This window comes from Pogona vitticeps, chromosome 4, assembly GCF_051106095.1.
Source record: "Pogona vitticeps strain Pit_001003342236 chromosome 4, PviZW2.1, whole genome shotgun sequence".
NCBI classification, from domain to species: Eukaryota; Metazoa; Chordata; class Lepidosauria; order Squamata; family Agamidae; genus Pogona; species Pogona vitticeps.
Window position 1 is genome coordinate 116,863,241 of NC_135786.1, and position 15,126 is coordinate 116,878,366.

The window sequence follows — 15,126 nt, forward strand, 5'->3', positions numbered from 1 at the left end:
GCTCACGTATTGGAGTACCATCTCAGATAATTTGCGATCAGGCGGGGGCGTTCCGTAGCTCCTTAATGGACAAAATTTGTGAACTTAGTGGAATAGAAATAAAATTTAGCTCCGCCTATCATCCTGAAAGTCATGGGTTAATTGAGAGAGGTCAACAAACCTTACTGAGGATGATCAAGACCATGGTACAGGTGTATGGTAACATTTGGGACGATCTGTTACCATTTGCTTTATTTGCTTATCGAAGTTCTGCTCATACTTCTCTTGGTGGTTTCTCTCCAAGTGAAGTGGTATTTGGGAGGAATCTACAAGGACCTTTGGATTTCCTGAAATCTGATTGGGAAGGTGTGGTGAAAAGCAGCACAGTTCCAGTTGCTGATTTTGTCAGAAATCTGCAAGAAAAACTGTTAGCTGTGCAAGAATTGGCTAAAGACAATTTGCTAAATGCTCAATCAACCCAGAAACTCTACCATGACAGACATTCCAGGCACAGGGAATTTGATGTGGGAGATTTGGTTCTTGTTTTAAACCCCCTCAGACCTTCTAAATCAGAAGTTGGCTGGGAAGGTCCAGGGGAAGTGGTACAGAAACTGGGGAATAACAATTATTTAGTAAAAATGTTGAATTCTGATAAAAAGCCTGTAAGTTACCATGTCAATAGGTTGAAATTGTATAAAGACAGAACTGCAATGGTTTTGCAATATAAAGTTGCTTGTTATCAGTCTGAATATGAGCCTGTAGATATGCTAGCTGAATTAGAAGATGCTGGTAATTGGTCTGACAACCTTGTTTTGACAGGTACCTCACTCCAGAAGGGAAAGCTGTACCAAATCCTAGAAAAATATCAAGATGTTTTTTCAGATAAGCCAGGTTGCCAAGAGTTCATGTCCCGGGAACTGTGTTGACTCAAGCAGTTAACTTCAAACGGGAATGAAGGGAGCCTGGATTTTCCTGTTTCGTGGTTTTTGATCTCATTTATGGGACCAATAACTCACAGCTTTAAATAGTTCTATGGATATCCCATTTACTCTTGGTGATTTATTTCATTCAGGTTCTTTCAGTGCAACTTTCACTTCACTTTCTAAAATCGCAGGTTCTTCATCATAGACGTCTTCAAATAAATCTGTTATTCTTGCATCTCTTCTGTATAATTTTTCAGTATATTGTTTCTAATTTTCCTTTATTTTGTTCTGATTGAATATTATATTCCCCTGTTGATCTTTCACGATCTCTAATATTAGTTTAATATTAGATAAATTTTTATGAAAGCAATCTCTTATTAGTCTTATTTTGTTGTTCTCTCCTATTTCTTTGCATTACTCATTATACAGTGGTGCCTCGCTTAGCGAGCGCTTCGTTTAGCGACAAAATCACTTTGCGATGAACTTTTTGTGATCACTTTTGCGAACGCTTTACGATGTTCCCTATGGGGTATTTTCGCTTTGTGATGACTGATCATCACAAAGCGACCATTTTCGCACAGCTGATTGGTGGTTTAAAAATGGCAGCCAGAAAAAAAAACATGGCCACCCGCAGTTTTCTGGGATGGATTCCTCACTTAACAGGCAGCGAAAATGGCCACGCTATGGAGGATCTTCGCTGAACGGTGAGTTTGAAGCCCCTAGGAATGCATTAATCGCATTTTAATGCGTTTCTATGGGCTTTTTAATTTCACATTGCGACATTTTCGTTCAACAGCGATTTCGCTGGAACGAATTAATGTCGCAATGCGAGGCACCACTATAATCTTTTTTCTCCATCATGGTGTCCATTTGGGGTTGTGCGCCTACACAAACACAGTTTCAAAAAGTTCCAAAGCCTCTTAGACTACTTGTGCTTCCTCCCACCTCACAGTAGAGCTGTTCTATTACTACTGATTTTGTCATTTTCAGAATAAAACACTTGGTTGTATTGTGACTAAATTGTCCTCCTCTAGTACACATTAGTTCACTTGCACCAAATACTGTGATATTTATATGTTCTATTTCTTGTTTTACAATTATCTCAACATTGAGAACATTCTTTAGGTCCCTTCAGTGTACATATGTCCATATGATCCCATTTTCCAAAGGGTGGAAGTAGGGTTATGGGGAACAAGAATGAAAGGGCCTTGCAAAAGGCACTGCTGATGTTGCAGTTCTTTGTGGCCTCTGTGAATCACACTATGGGGAGTAATCGTGCATGCACGAAGCCTCATCGGAATATTGTGAAGCTTCTGGGGTAGCAGTTGTAATTACATTACATACATTACTGCAGACCCCTCCCCCCTGGTATATGTACCTTGGCACCAAGGCTCTCCTTTTAGTTTCTTTCAACTGCCGCATTGAGAGCCTCGATCATTGCTTCTGTGAGAATCTGAAAACAAAAGAAGGAAAGTTATTGAACTTTATTTAAAATCTACTATGAAATTATTATTATTATCCTTATTTACAAAACAAGATACAGTGGTGCCTCGCTTAGCGAGTACTCCGTTTTGCGACAAAATCGCTTTGCGATGCATTTTTTGCGATTGCAAAAGCGATCGCAAAACGATGTTCGCTATGGGGGAATTTCCCTTTGCGATGATCGGTTCCCTGCTTCAGGAACCGAGCATCGCAAAGCGATGATTTTAAAACAGCTGATTGGCGGTTTCAAAATGGCTGCCGGGTAAACAAAACGGCCACCTGCTGTTTTCTGGGACGGATTCCTCGCTCTACAGCCACCGAAAATGGTCGCGCTATGGAGGATCTTCGCTTTTCGTTCAACAGCGATTTTTGTGGAACGAATTAACATTGCAATGCAAGGTGCCACTGTACACTCTGGCCTTAGGGCCAAAGCGCTCCCTCCCTCGAACCTCTCCCTTGTCTTTCTTTTCAAAACCATTTCTTGGTTCATGGTTTCTTCAGGCCCATTTAAACGCTACCTAGCCTGCGATAACAAGATCCCGTTCTCTGATGGCCGCACTAAATGCCTCTTTTGCCTCGATGAGGCCCATCAAACTGCCTCATGCCCCCCCACTGTAAAAACTTTAAATGTGAAGTTTTCCACAGTCATCTCTCTAGACTCAAGCTTCAGCTTTGGGAGTAATCTCTCCAACCTACTAAACACATGGCCCAACCTTCCTGTAAATCCATGTCCCATGCTAAAGCCATGGATAAAGCTATTTCTGAAGTGGCAAAACAGCATCTGTCAGCTACTCCATCTCGTTCCGATCATCAAGAATCTACTGTGTCCTCGATATCGATGGTCACGTGTGTGCACAAGGCCAAGCATTCAACGTTGAAACCTTTGACATCGAAAACAACCTCTAAGAGAAAACCATCCATCAACGCTTCCTCGGCACCAGAACCATCGCCTCCGAAGAAGGTCAAGACTTTGAAATTGAAGCCTTCCAAAACTGTTCCCCTGACTCCACAGCCACCAGAGTCTGGAGACCTCATCTCTTTCAGATGAGAAGGCACTTCCACCTCATCAACCTTAAACATCACAGTCTCCTGATTGGGAACAGTCTGTTGATCGACTCATGGATTCTCCTGATAGCCCACAACAATCCTTGGGCTCTCCCAGTGTGTCTTCACAAATTGCCTCACCAGACATCCATGGTGCTGAAACGCAACCAGAAACTGTGCCTTACTCTGCCCCAATATGCCTACCACCTCGGCTTCCAGCACATCAACAAAGGCATCAAGCCTACAAGAGCATCCGCTTGCCTTCTCGTGCGGAAAGAGATCACGCTCAGCACAATCATCGGGATTCCGTTTGCCACAATTGGTGCCCAACAGAGAGACCCACCAAACACTATTGACCAGTCGCTCTTCCTGGTCTGGTGGCGCTGCCACAACAGGGTATCTCTGCTAGGGAGCTGTCAGCCGAAGAAGATCTGGAATCTGAGGAGTTAATTACAACTGAGGAAAATGCTGGGCAATTAGAAGCACAGACAGCTGAATCACCACCAGATTCTCCTCCCAGAGTGAGGGATAAGCTTCGGCAGAGACTCATGACATGAAGGTCAGAGGCTTGCATGAATGCTTCCCACAGGAACATCAGGCCAACCAGTCCTGAGTTTTAACAGGATGGAAGGCTTCTAGGAGTTTGATGACTTTTTTTCTATATAGTCTGCACCTAGGTGGCTTGGAAGTCTGTGGAAGCAACAAGTCAACACCCTGGCTCACATCCATGCTCCTGCTTATCTTGGACCTTGTTCTCTGGACTCTTGGCTTTGGACTCTGACTTCTGACTACAGTTTGTGCTTTGGCTTTGGTATTTTGGCATCTGCTTTTGCATCTTCTGGACTTCTGATATTGGACTGACTTATTGGACTTTTGCCTGTTGAGACCCCCGGGAATGTGACAGATTGCTTCCACAACACACACACTCCACAAGATGGAGGGAGAAGCAAGCGAAGGTTCTGGGCAGCTGAATGTTGTGCTTACTCAGGTGCAATATCTTACACAAATGGTGGCACAACTTCTGCAGCAACAACTGCAATCTCAGGCCAACGCTGCTGCCCAGATCAAGTTCCCTGTGCTTCCTTCAGAAAAGTTTGGAGGAAAGATGGAGGAGTTTCCAGCATTCCTGGCACAGTGTAACCTGTATATTGAGCTGCGTGTCAGAGACTTTCCCACGGACAAAACAAAGGTATGCTTCATAGTCAGTCTTCTCAAGGGACAGGCATTTAAATGGGCTACTCCTCTACTCCTTGCTCCTTCACCCCTGTTAACCAATTACTAGGGCTTTCGGATCATATTTCAGCAGCTTTTGCTAATTCCTTGCAAGCTGCTACTGTCAATAGGAAGATTCGGGCCCTGAAACAGGGTAAGGGTTCAGTTTCCCAGTATTCCACTGGGTTCAGACTCTTGGCTCAAGACTTGCTCTGGAACGAGGCAGCTCTCATGGACCAATATATGGATAAGCTGGCACGTGTAGACTGACCCAATATTCTGCAAGAACTAATCATGCTGTGCCTTCGCATTGATGACCACCTAGAGAGTCGAAGCCTAGTATGGGGCGGTTCCCGTCCCTCGCAGCCACCTCCGACACTCACTAGCACCGGACAAGAGGATTCTGAGCCCATGCAGTTAGGGGCTCCTAAGCCACGCCTCACCCCGATGAAAAAACACAATGCCATTCCCAGAATCTCTGCCTGTACTGTGGGGGAGCAGAACACTTTGCCTCAGGCTGCTTTGTCAAGTGGCACACCTCTGGATCCATGCTACCACCGCCAATAAAAGATTTGCCCCATGTCTGAGTGGACCCCCAGACATGAGGCACTTAGCTGGGTCCCCTGAACCCTATGTTAATATCCAGGTTCCACTCCTTGTGCTAGTGAAACTTTGCTTACCGGATGGGCGCTGGCTGTTTGGTCGATTCTGGGGCTGACCGCTGTTTAATTGACATGGCCTTCGTGAAACAACACTGGATCCCTGTACAGGACAAAGAAACCCCGACCATAATTGAGTCTATAGATGGGCGTCTCCTTTGCTCCGGCCTGGTGACCCAGGAAACCTATCCGGTTATTCTCTAGATCCAACACCATCAGGAGCAACTACAATTCAACGTTTCACTTATGCCCTGTTTTCTGCTTATTCTGGTACTTTCCTGGCTCTGAATACATAACCCCCTAGTGGACTGGGCACAAGGGGAGTTGCACTTCAGGGATCCGTGTCTGCATCTGGTTCCACTGGCCACCTTGGCTGCAGCAGGATCAACAGACAGTCCCATGATACCTTTAGAATACAGGGACTTTGGTGAGGGCGGGGCTTTGTTGCGGTGCTGCCAGCAACTCCAGAGAGGAGCTCTCTGGAAAAAACTGGAACCCTCCGGTCCGGGATCCCCCTTTTGAAATGGGGATCAAAGGAGAGTCTAGAAGAAGTCTCTCTGAAGCAGATGGTGAGCAGCAGAAGGAGAAGAAAGGGAGGCAGACCCAGACTTTTTTCTTCTGAAGAAATCACCATGCACGGACTGGAGCGGGCGCCATTTTTTGGCACTGAGCCGCGAGGAACCCTTTACCGGGGGAGAGGAGAGCAATCAATATAAACTAATAATATATAACAAGTAAGTAAGCCGAAGCCTCTGATTTATGAAACAGCCTCATTAAGCTGAAATAAGAATGAAAATATTTGGCTGAAAGAATAAATGCAGCGGCGGGTTTATCTTATCAGTCTGACTCAAAAGCGAAACTAAGCTTCTCCAAGTGAACTCTTAAAACACCAGGCTGATGCTAAAGCCGAGAGTCTGAGATGGAAAAATAAATCTTATGTTTCTGGAAAAGAATCCCAGACAGCAACACCGTCTGACAGGATTTAAGAGACTTCGGTGGATGCAGTGTGGCTGGGATACGTTACTCTTTGCCTTCTCTGGACTTTGGGAACTATAAATAATAGAATCTGGTGGTTTTCGGGAGAAGGAGCTGACATGGCCGACTGGACTAAGGAGCATTAAGGGGTTAATGAAGATCACAAGACAAGCTCCAAGGACAATCTACTGGACAGTTTGAGACTTTATGATTGTTGTTTTGTTTGCCGGACTGCAGACCACGTGTGTCTAATAACAGAAGCTTGCTGAACCCAGGAGAAGAAGAAATAATTGCATCACGGTTCTATTTGATATTGTATTTGCTGGGCTAAAAGTTGATTTTTATATTACAATATTTGGATAAAGATTGGAGGGAGATCTAAGGGGAGGATTATGATGAGGGGTTTGAATTGTTGATAAAATTGTGGAAACTGTGGAAGGATTTCTAGGGGGGGATTATTGTGGTATTTATACAAACCCCAAAGCCTGAGATGGACCCCAAAAATTCAAAAGAACAAATGGAGACTTGGTCTGTTCAATCCCAAAGTTCTGGAATAGTGGTGCAAGAAATAGAAAAGGAATGGCAGATTAATATACAAAGGCTAATATTAACAGGGTTCCAGCGAATGAATGCAGGTCTTAGCAAAATAGAAGATTTGATGAAAGGGACGAAAGAGGGGACAGTAGATGTCAAACAAAACTTAAATGAAGCTGTACAAACTTTAGAATCGTCTGTATTAGATATGACACCAGGTAATATGAATGCAGTAGAGAGTTATCCAGTGACCCATGCAGCTTCCAAAATTAAAAAGCATTATGACAAAAATCTTAAGGAGGCAGAGATACTGAAACCAGACAATCTTATGGTGAAAATATGGGAAGTGAAAAAAATGGATATTCTGTCAGATGGGCTGAAAGACTGTTCAATTCAAAAAGAAAATGAACGATGGGATGTATTGTATAAATGGCAGCAGCTATCAGACAATGTTGGAATAACATAGAATAAAATTAAAATTAAATGATAAGATAAAAGCAGGAGGGTAATCAAACTGTGAAAAAGCAAAAAGTTGATATGTATTAGTAATATGAATTGATTGGATGATGTTATACTTTATGCTCTCCTATCCCCCAAAACCATTTTCCCTTCTCTATCCCCTCTTTCTTTTTGTACCCTTTATCCCTGTTCCTAAATAAATATATAAAAAAGGGAAAAAAAAGAATACAGGGACTTTGGTGATGTTTTTGAGGAAAAGGGGGCCGAGAAGCTACCCCCACATTGACTCTATGATTGTGCCATCAACTTGGTGCCTGGGGCAACTCCTCCCTGTGACGCAGATCTACCCTATGTCCGAGCTAGAACTTGCGGCCCTGCGGACCTTTCTTGACAAAAACCTGAAACGGGGATTTATCTGGTCATCCACGTTAACCCTGTCTGGACTCATTATCTTTGTCAAAAAGAGGGTGGAGAGCTCTGCCCCTGCAATGATTACCAGGCCTTGAATAAAATAACCATTCAGGACAGCTACCCCCTGCCATTGATCGGTGAACTCCTGGATTGCCTTAAGGGGGCACAGATCTATACCAAGCTGGACCTCTGTGGTGCCTACAATTTGGTGAGAATCCGTGCAGGCGATGAATGGAAGACGGCTTTCGGGACTCGTTGTGGACAGCATGAATACCTGTTCATGCCTTTCAGCCTGACCAACGCTCCGGCTATACAGTGGTGCCTCGCTTAACGAGCGCTTCATTTAATGACGAATTCGCTTAGCGATGACTTCTTCGGAGCAATCTTGCGCTTCGTTTAACGATGTTCCCTGTGAGCGATTTTCACATAGTGATGTTTGGGACCATGCTTCGCATAGCGATGACAGTTTGGGTCCCCCTTTTTTGCTTAATGATGGTTTTGACAGCCTCATGTTGGCTGTTTTTTATATGTTTAAAAATGTTTAAGAAATGTTTAGAATGCTTGAAATCATAAGTGCACTTAATAAACCCTTTGTTAAACTAATTTGACTTTGTTCCGACTCTTTTAAAATTTGTTGTAATTTTTCCCCCCATTGAGATGCATTGAATAGGTTTCAATGCATTTCAATTGGGGAACCGTGTTTCGCTTAGCGATGTTTCCTATGGTGATTTTCGCTTAAGGACGGCAATCCGTTCCCATTGGAAGAGATTATCCAGTTTTCAATGCATTTCTATGGGAAACTGCGTTTCGCTTAGCGATGTTTTCCCATAGCGGTGATTTTTTTGGAACCAATTAAAATCGTTAAGCGAGGCACCACTTTATTCCAGCAGTTCATGAACATCATCTTCCAAGACCTGCTCAATCGCTTTGTGATCATCTATTTGGATGACATTTTAATTTACTCCTGAAACCCCGCTCAGGACACAGAACATGTTTGTCAGGTCTTACAATGACTACGAGATCACTGACTCTATGCCAAGTTGGAGAAGTGTGAGTTCAACCTGCAGGAAGTTGAGTTCCTAGGCCACATTGTGTCACCCCAAGGGATCCAGATGGACCCAAAGAAAATAGAATCGGTTCTGACCTGGTAGAAGCCCCAGAATCATAAAAGATGTGCAACGGTTTCTTGGCTTCACAAACTATTACCGCCAGTTTATACCAACCCATGCGTACATAACCATGCCGCTGATCTGTCTCCTCCAGCCCAAAGAGCCATTTCTTTGGATTCTGGAGGCAGACCATGCCTTCACCACCCTGAAAACTCACTTTACAACTAAGCCAATCCTGCGTTATCCAGACTCCGGACTATCATTTACTTTGGAGACGGATGCCCCCAGCTTCGCCCTGGGTGCAGTGCTGTCCCAGCAGGAGGACCCCTCACAGCCACTGCAGCCCTGCGCTTTTCACTCCCAGCAGTTCACACCTTCAGAATGCAACTACACCATCTGGGAGCGGGAACTCCTGGCCATCAAAGGAAATTCAGGCCAGACAAGCTCAAGATCCCTGGGCCAAGCAATGCTTGCAGGAACTCCAAGAGGGCCCTGCTGGAGACTTCGCTAACCACCATGGTCTCCTATTGCACCGAGGGGGCCTGTATGTCCCTCCAAGGCCCCTCTGAGCCAATGTGCTCTATTTGACCCATGATTCCCCTCCTGCAGGACACTTTGGTCAATATAAGCCTCTGCATCTACCCACACGGGAATTCTGGCGGCCCTGAGTTCATGCTGATGTTGCTCGTTATGTCACTTCCTGTGAGGCTCGTCATCGAGCCAAGGACATACCAGCCAAACCTCCAGGGCTGCTACATCCATTACCCATACCAGCCAGCCCTTGGGACACAGTATCTCTGGACTTCATCAGCGACCTCCCACGGTCTCAAGGGTACACCTGCATTCTGGTAATAGCGGACCTGTTCACCAAAATGGCTCATTTTGTCCCATGTCCCAAGCCTCCCACAGCTCCTGAAACAGCTTAGCTTTATCTTCAACATATTTTTCGTTTACACGGGCTCCTGACACAATTTTGGATCGTGGCTCCCAATTCACCTCCTGGTTCTGGCAAGCCTTGCACACCAGTTTAGGTATCCAGGTGCACTTATCATCAGCGTACCATCCTCAAACAGATGGACAGACCGAGTGTACTAGTGCCACCCTTGAACAGTACCTACGTTGCTATACCTGCTATCAGCAGGATGATTGGGTTACCTTGCTACCCTTGGCTGAGTTCGCCTACAACAATGCCATACATTTGTCCACAAAACAGACCCCGTTTGCAGCCACTTACGGATAACACCCTCATTTTTTCCCAGCTGTCCTGCTGTCGACTGCAGTTCCTGCTGCTGACGCTCACATACGCGAGCTGCAAGCTCTCCAAGATTTACTCCGAGAGCAACTTCAGCAAGCTAAAGATGCCTACAAGACAGCGTCTGACAGAAAATGGCAGGAAGGACCACCTCTGAAACTAGGGGACCAGGTCTGGCTCTCCACCCATTATCTACGCCGACCTGGCTGGCCACGCAAACTACTATTTTCCTGTCCATCAGGAAGACCACAAGTGCTCAACTCACTCAGCGTCACCAGCATCTGTCTATTCCACAATAATAAAATGTAGTTCATTGATGTCTTTACCACCTCGACAGCTGTCTCAACACTGACAGCAACCTCCATTTCTACACCACCTCGATACCAACCCTTTTGATATCAGCAATCCTCAGTATTGAATGTTGTCCATGGATGCACCTTTGATGTCAGCAGCAGTAGAAGACCCTCAATATCGACCCCTGTCCATGGACGCACCTTTGACGATACTGATCCACTCGACATTGATAACGATAGACAGTCGATCAACTCGAGGGATGATGCTGACCCATCTGATCATGGTTCTAGGCTTCAAACATCATCAGTACTTTTAACATCGCCAGATTCTGACCTGGCAGACACACTCTCCATCACGAGGAGAGGATTTTCAAACCTATGCTCAACTAATGATTCATAGGGTCAAATCCCTTGACCTACAAATCCATAGACACACTACTGAACCAGCAGATCATCTTTATGATCCCATCTCTAAACATACCACCATACCAGTCCATATCTCCATGTTCCTTTCTTTCCTGAGCACAGCTAGACCTTCTTGGACCAACCCAGCATCATCTCATTCAGTGTCGAAAAGTGTAGACAATCGTTATTGAGTACATGACCTGGGTGCAGTCTTTTTACAGAAACAACTAGCTCCCAATTCCTTATTTGTCGAAGCTTCACAATCTCACTCTTGACATAGACAAATACTAATACTACCAAAAATTATAGCAAGTGCATTGACTCCATGGACAGATGGCTATACTCTTCTGCCACCTTCACCATGAGAGTTGCCAACTATCAGGGAACTATGGGCGCCAACCAACATTTTATCTGGGACGCTATGTCTACCTTCATTGATGCTCTCCCTGAAGATAAAAGGGTCATAGTGTCATGTTCCTGGGAGTTACAACAGCAGAGTCCAATAAGCCAGTCCTATGTCAGAAATTCAGAGAATGCAGAGCCGATATCCAAATACCAAAGCCAACTCACACAACGTAGTCCAGGGTCAGAGTCCAAAGCCAAAACACACAACTTACTCCGGGGTCAGAGTCCAAAGCCACGGGTCCAGAGAACAAGGTTCCAGGTAGTCAGGAGTGTGGATGCAAGCCAGAGGTTTGACTTGTTTCCACAGATTTCCAGCCGTCTGAGAGCTGCTTATATAGTAAAAATAGTCCTTGAACAGCTGTACGCCTTTTCATCCTGTCGGAACTCAGGGCTAGTTGATTGGATGTTTCTGCAGGCAGCCTTCAAGTGATCCTCTGACCTTTTCGTCATAAGTCTTCCCCGAAGCCTGGCCTGAAGCCTATCTACTGGGGGAGTAGAATCTGGAGGAGATTCAGCTGTTTATGTTTCTAATCGCTCAGCATTCTTCTCAGCTACAGTTAACCCCTCAGGTTCCGGATCTTCGGCTGCACTCATGACACATAGCACAAACTTTTCAACAAGAGGGTCTTTCAGTAGCAAAACAACAGATGCTATCTATTAGACACACAATTGATGGCATATCTAAATCACTGGCTATCTCTGTAGCACTTCAACGTTTCTCTTGGCTTAGAACCATGGATCTAGCCAAGGATGTGCGTGCAGGCATTGAAGACCTCTCATTTGATGGAGTTGGTCACTTCAATGCTGACACTGATGACATTCTTGAAAATGTTCAGAAAAAGAGGACAGCTGCTAGGCATTGGGGAGTCTACCCCACATCCCAACAACGTCCTCAGCGCAACCAGTGGTGCCGCCCTTACACCTATCAAAGGCAAACATCTTATGTGCCTTACTACAAACAATAACCTTACCGAGCCAAACCAAGCCAACAAACCACAACTAGGTGCAATGACCGTAAGCCTAAGCATCACGTTTGACATCCAACTGGCCAAGATCCTAATACTACCTCCCACCTCTCCTCCACTGGAAGCAGTTCCCTCTGTAGAAAGACATCACTATAGATGCCTGGGTCCTCTCCATCATAAGGAACGGGTACTGCATGAAATTCCACCAGCTTCCTCCACCGTCACACCTCCGTCACAAACTTTACAAGAAGAAATACAGTCATTACTACTCAAAGAGAACCATTACCACTACAATGTGCAGTCATAGGTTTTTTCTCATGCTATTTCACCATCCCCAAAAAAGATAGATGCCTTCACCCCATCTTCGACCTCAGGGAGCTAAATCAATACATCACTACCACCAAGTTCTTCATGGTTACCCTCGAGCCCATCCTCCCCTTACTCTACAGAAAAGACTAGTTCACAGTCATAGAATGTCTCCATTCATCCTTCTCACAGGCCCGGCCTACGCTTCCAACTTGGAACTCAGGCCTACCAATTCAAAAGACTTCCATTCGGACTTGCAACTGCTCCACAAGTATTCATCAAATGCATGGCCCCTGTGGCAGCTTACTTCAGATTTCTCAAAATTTACATCTTCCCATACATCGACAACTGGCTACTCGTAGCACGCTCCTGTCACAAAGCACAATGAGACATTCGCTTCATTTTGTCTCTTCTACGGGATCTGGGCCTTGCAGTAAATCTGCAAAAATCCAAGTTAAACCCCACAAGACTGGTTCATTATATAGGAGCAATTATAGACTCCAAACATGCTCAGGCATTTCTTCTAACAGAAAAATGCCTCAATCTAATCTCCTTACTGCATGCCTTCATGCCTCACAAGCTCATATCTGTGTTAACAGTCCAATGTGTTTTAGGCACTATGGCATGTGTAACGTGGCGGGCCACTCCACAGTCACTGCCAACTCCAGGCCTCTCAGAATGCCCACCACGCCACTACACGCTCTGGCTGCCACCAACCTTTCCTTTAAATAAAAAGGACAAGGGTTTCTTCAAAAACAAAACTGGTTTATTGATTACAAAATAAAATGGGTAAATCACAGAAAGATAATCAAGGTGTAAATCACTTTCTTATTTAACCAATAACACATAGACTTTCCCTCACTGACAACTCTCAAACCAGATCTCTCCAGATCTCACTCTAACTCAATCTCTCCCCTTTTTTATACCAGCTCCTCCCCTTCATTTCCACCCTCCATCACACCATTGGCTGATGATTCACTGCCCAGCTGTGACAGACAGGTGAGGTCATGGCTGCCCATTACAATACCTCCCCCCTTAATAAGTTGTTTTATGGGGGAAAGCTAAAGTGCTTTCCTCTATAAACAACGAGGAGCGATACACAAAAATTTCATTACCTCAACAATACACTCACACTTACCAAAATATTTAACAGTCCAATAGGAAAAGTCATTCAATATAACAATTTCCCTTCTTATTGCTTTAAACACTTTAAACAACTATCATTCCTTATACCCTAAGCATTTTACTAATTTCAACAATATACTTTACCTTATCATTTATACTTTATAATTAATTTTCATTAACGTTACCAACTTTACAGTAATCACCATCAGGAAACTTATACATAAATAATTAAACAGAGAATCAAAGCCCATTTTAGTTTATAATTAAAGTCCTTGTATTATTATTCACGTTAATGTCCATGGATATATAATTTTTAATCACAAGTACAACTGTCCATTCCCCCTCCATCAGTCATTTGGCTTCCGAGGCAAGAGTTGAGTCTCTTTCTTAAAGTCCAGGTCAGCAAAGTCCAAGACAGGCTCACTCCCGCAGTCATCTGCAAGGCACCTCACCTCTCCAAGTTCAGATCTCACAGCATTCGAAAAGAAGGTGGACCCACAGTGGTAACCAGGTGTGTTGAAGACTGGTCCGGATGTTACCGCCTCCTTCAGCTGGACACACGACTGCTGGCACTCAGGAGTCCCTCTGTCGTCCACAGGCTTCTTCCTCTGCAACCTCTTTCGTCGTCTGGCGGTCATCGGCCACTTGGTTGACCCCGGGATGTCATCAGCTGGTTCTTCCGTAGTGAAGCCTGCTCTCTTTCTGGCTTGGGGCTTCACCATCTCATTTGGGGAAAGGACAAGCAATTTCCTCTCTTCCTTCTGACCATCTCTGGATGTGTCCCTCTTTAAGGCATCAGAGTGGATGCCTTTCTACACCTCCACATATTGTCTCACAGATACTTTCTCAGAATTGTTTTCCCTATGTGGGAGAACACTATCATGGGTCACTTGAGGATTCTCACATGATTGGTTGTTTTTAAATGCACTGCCCTTGTCATCTGATTCGGGTTCTTTATTCAGGGACATGTCAGATAGGGGTTTGCTTAGCAAAGTTTCATGATCTAATTGTTCTGCCTCTGCCAAAAGCAATTCTCTTCTCTCTATAGTTCTCAGTTCTATTATTTCTCTTTCCTGGGCCTCGTGCAAGCTTGTTTCTTTTCCGGGAGCATCTCCCAAGCTGGGCTCTGCAATCTCTAAGGACTTTTCTTTATGTACAAGCTCCTTATCCATGCAAGACCTTACAGTGTATTCAGGAGACAACAACAAAGTGGGTGTACTGGTGTTTGTTTCAACACAATCTACCCCATTAATCTCCTGCTGCTGCTCCTGACCCAAACTATTTTCACTTGAGGTTTTCAGAAGCATGAGATCAGCTACAGCAACACTCTTCAGATGAGTAACCACGGAAACCTCTCTCCAAGCTCCTATGTGATACTGTAACACTTTTAGCTGCAGATGGTGATTGCTGGCCTCCTGGTGAAGGTGTACGTGCGAAAGCACTCTTAACATGCTCTATTGACTGCAATCCATCTCCATATATCAGGTCTCTGTCAGTCACAGATTTCTCTGGGTAATCAGTGGTTAGTGTTGTACCATCTGTCAAGGTACTAGCTTCCCTCTGTTCCTCCTTGTCAGCTGCTAGATCT

At 44.7% G+C, this 15,126-nt stretch overlaps 1 protein-coding gene and 2 long non-coding RNA genes across 3 annotated transcripts in view; 1 reads left to right on the plus strand and 2 right to left on the minus strand.

Moving 5' to 3' along the window:
* The window catches only part of LOC144588873 (uncharacterized), a 550,407-nt gene that overhangs the window by 265,778 nt on the left and 269,503 nt on the right, over nucleotides 1–15,126 (minus strand). The window lies entirely within an intron of this gene.
* The window catches only part of AXDND1 (axonemal dynein light chain domain containing 1), a 130,868-nt gene that overhangs the window by 54,092 nt on the left and 61,650 nt on the right, over nucleotides 1–15,126 (plus strand). The gene's annotated exons all lie outside the window — the stretch shown is intronic.
* Nucleotides 1–15,126, minus strand: part of LOC140706756 (uncharacterized) — an 82,100-nt gene that overhangs the window by 29,566 nt on the left and 37,408 nt on the right. Inside the window, exon 2 of the long non-coding RNA XR_012086602.2 lies at nucleotides 2,281–2,355. This is a non-coding gene — a long non-coding RNA (uncharacterized LOC140706756). The remainder of the gene's footprint in view (nucleotides 1–2,280; nucleotides 2,356–15,126) is intronic.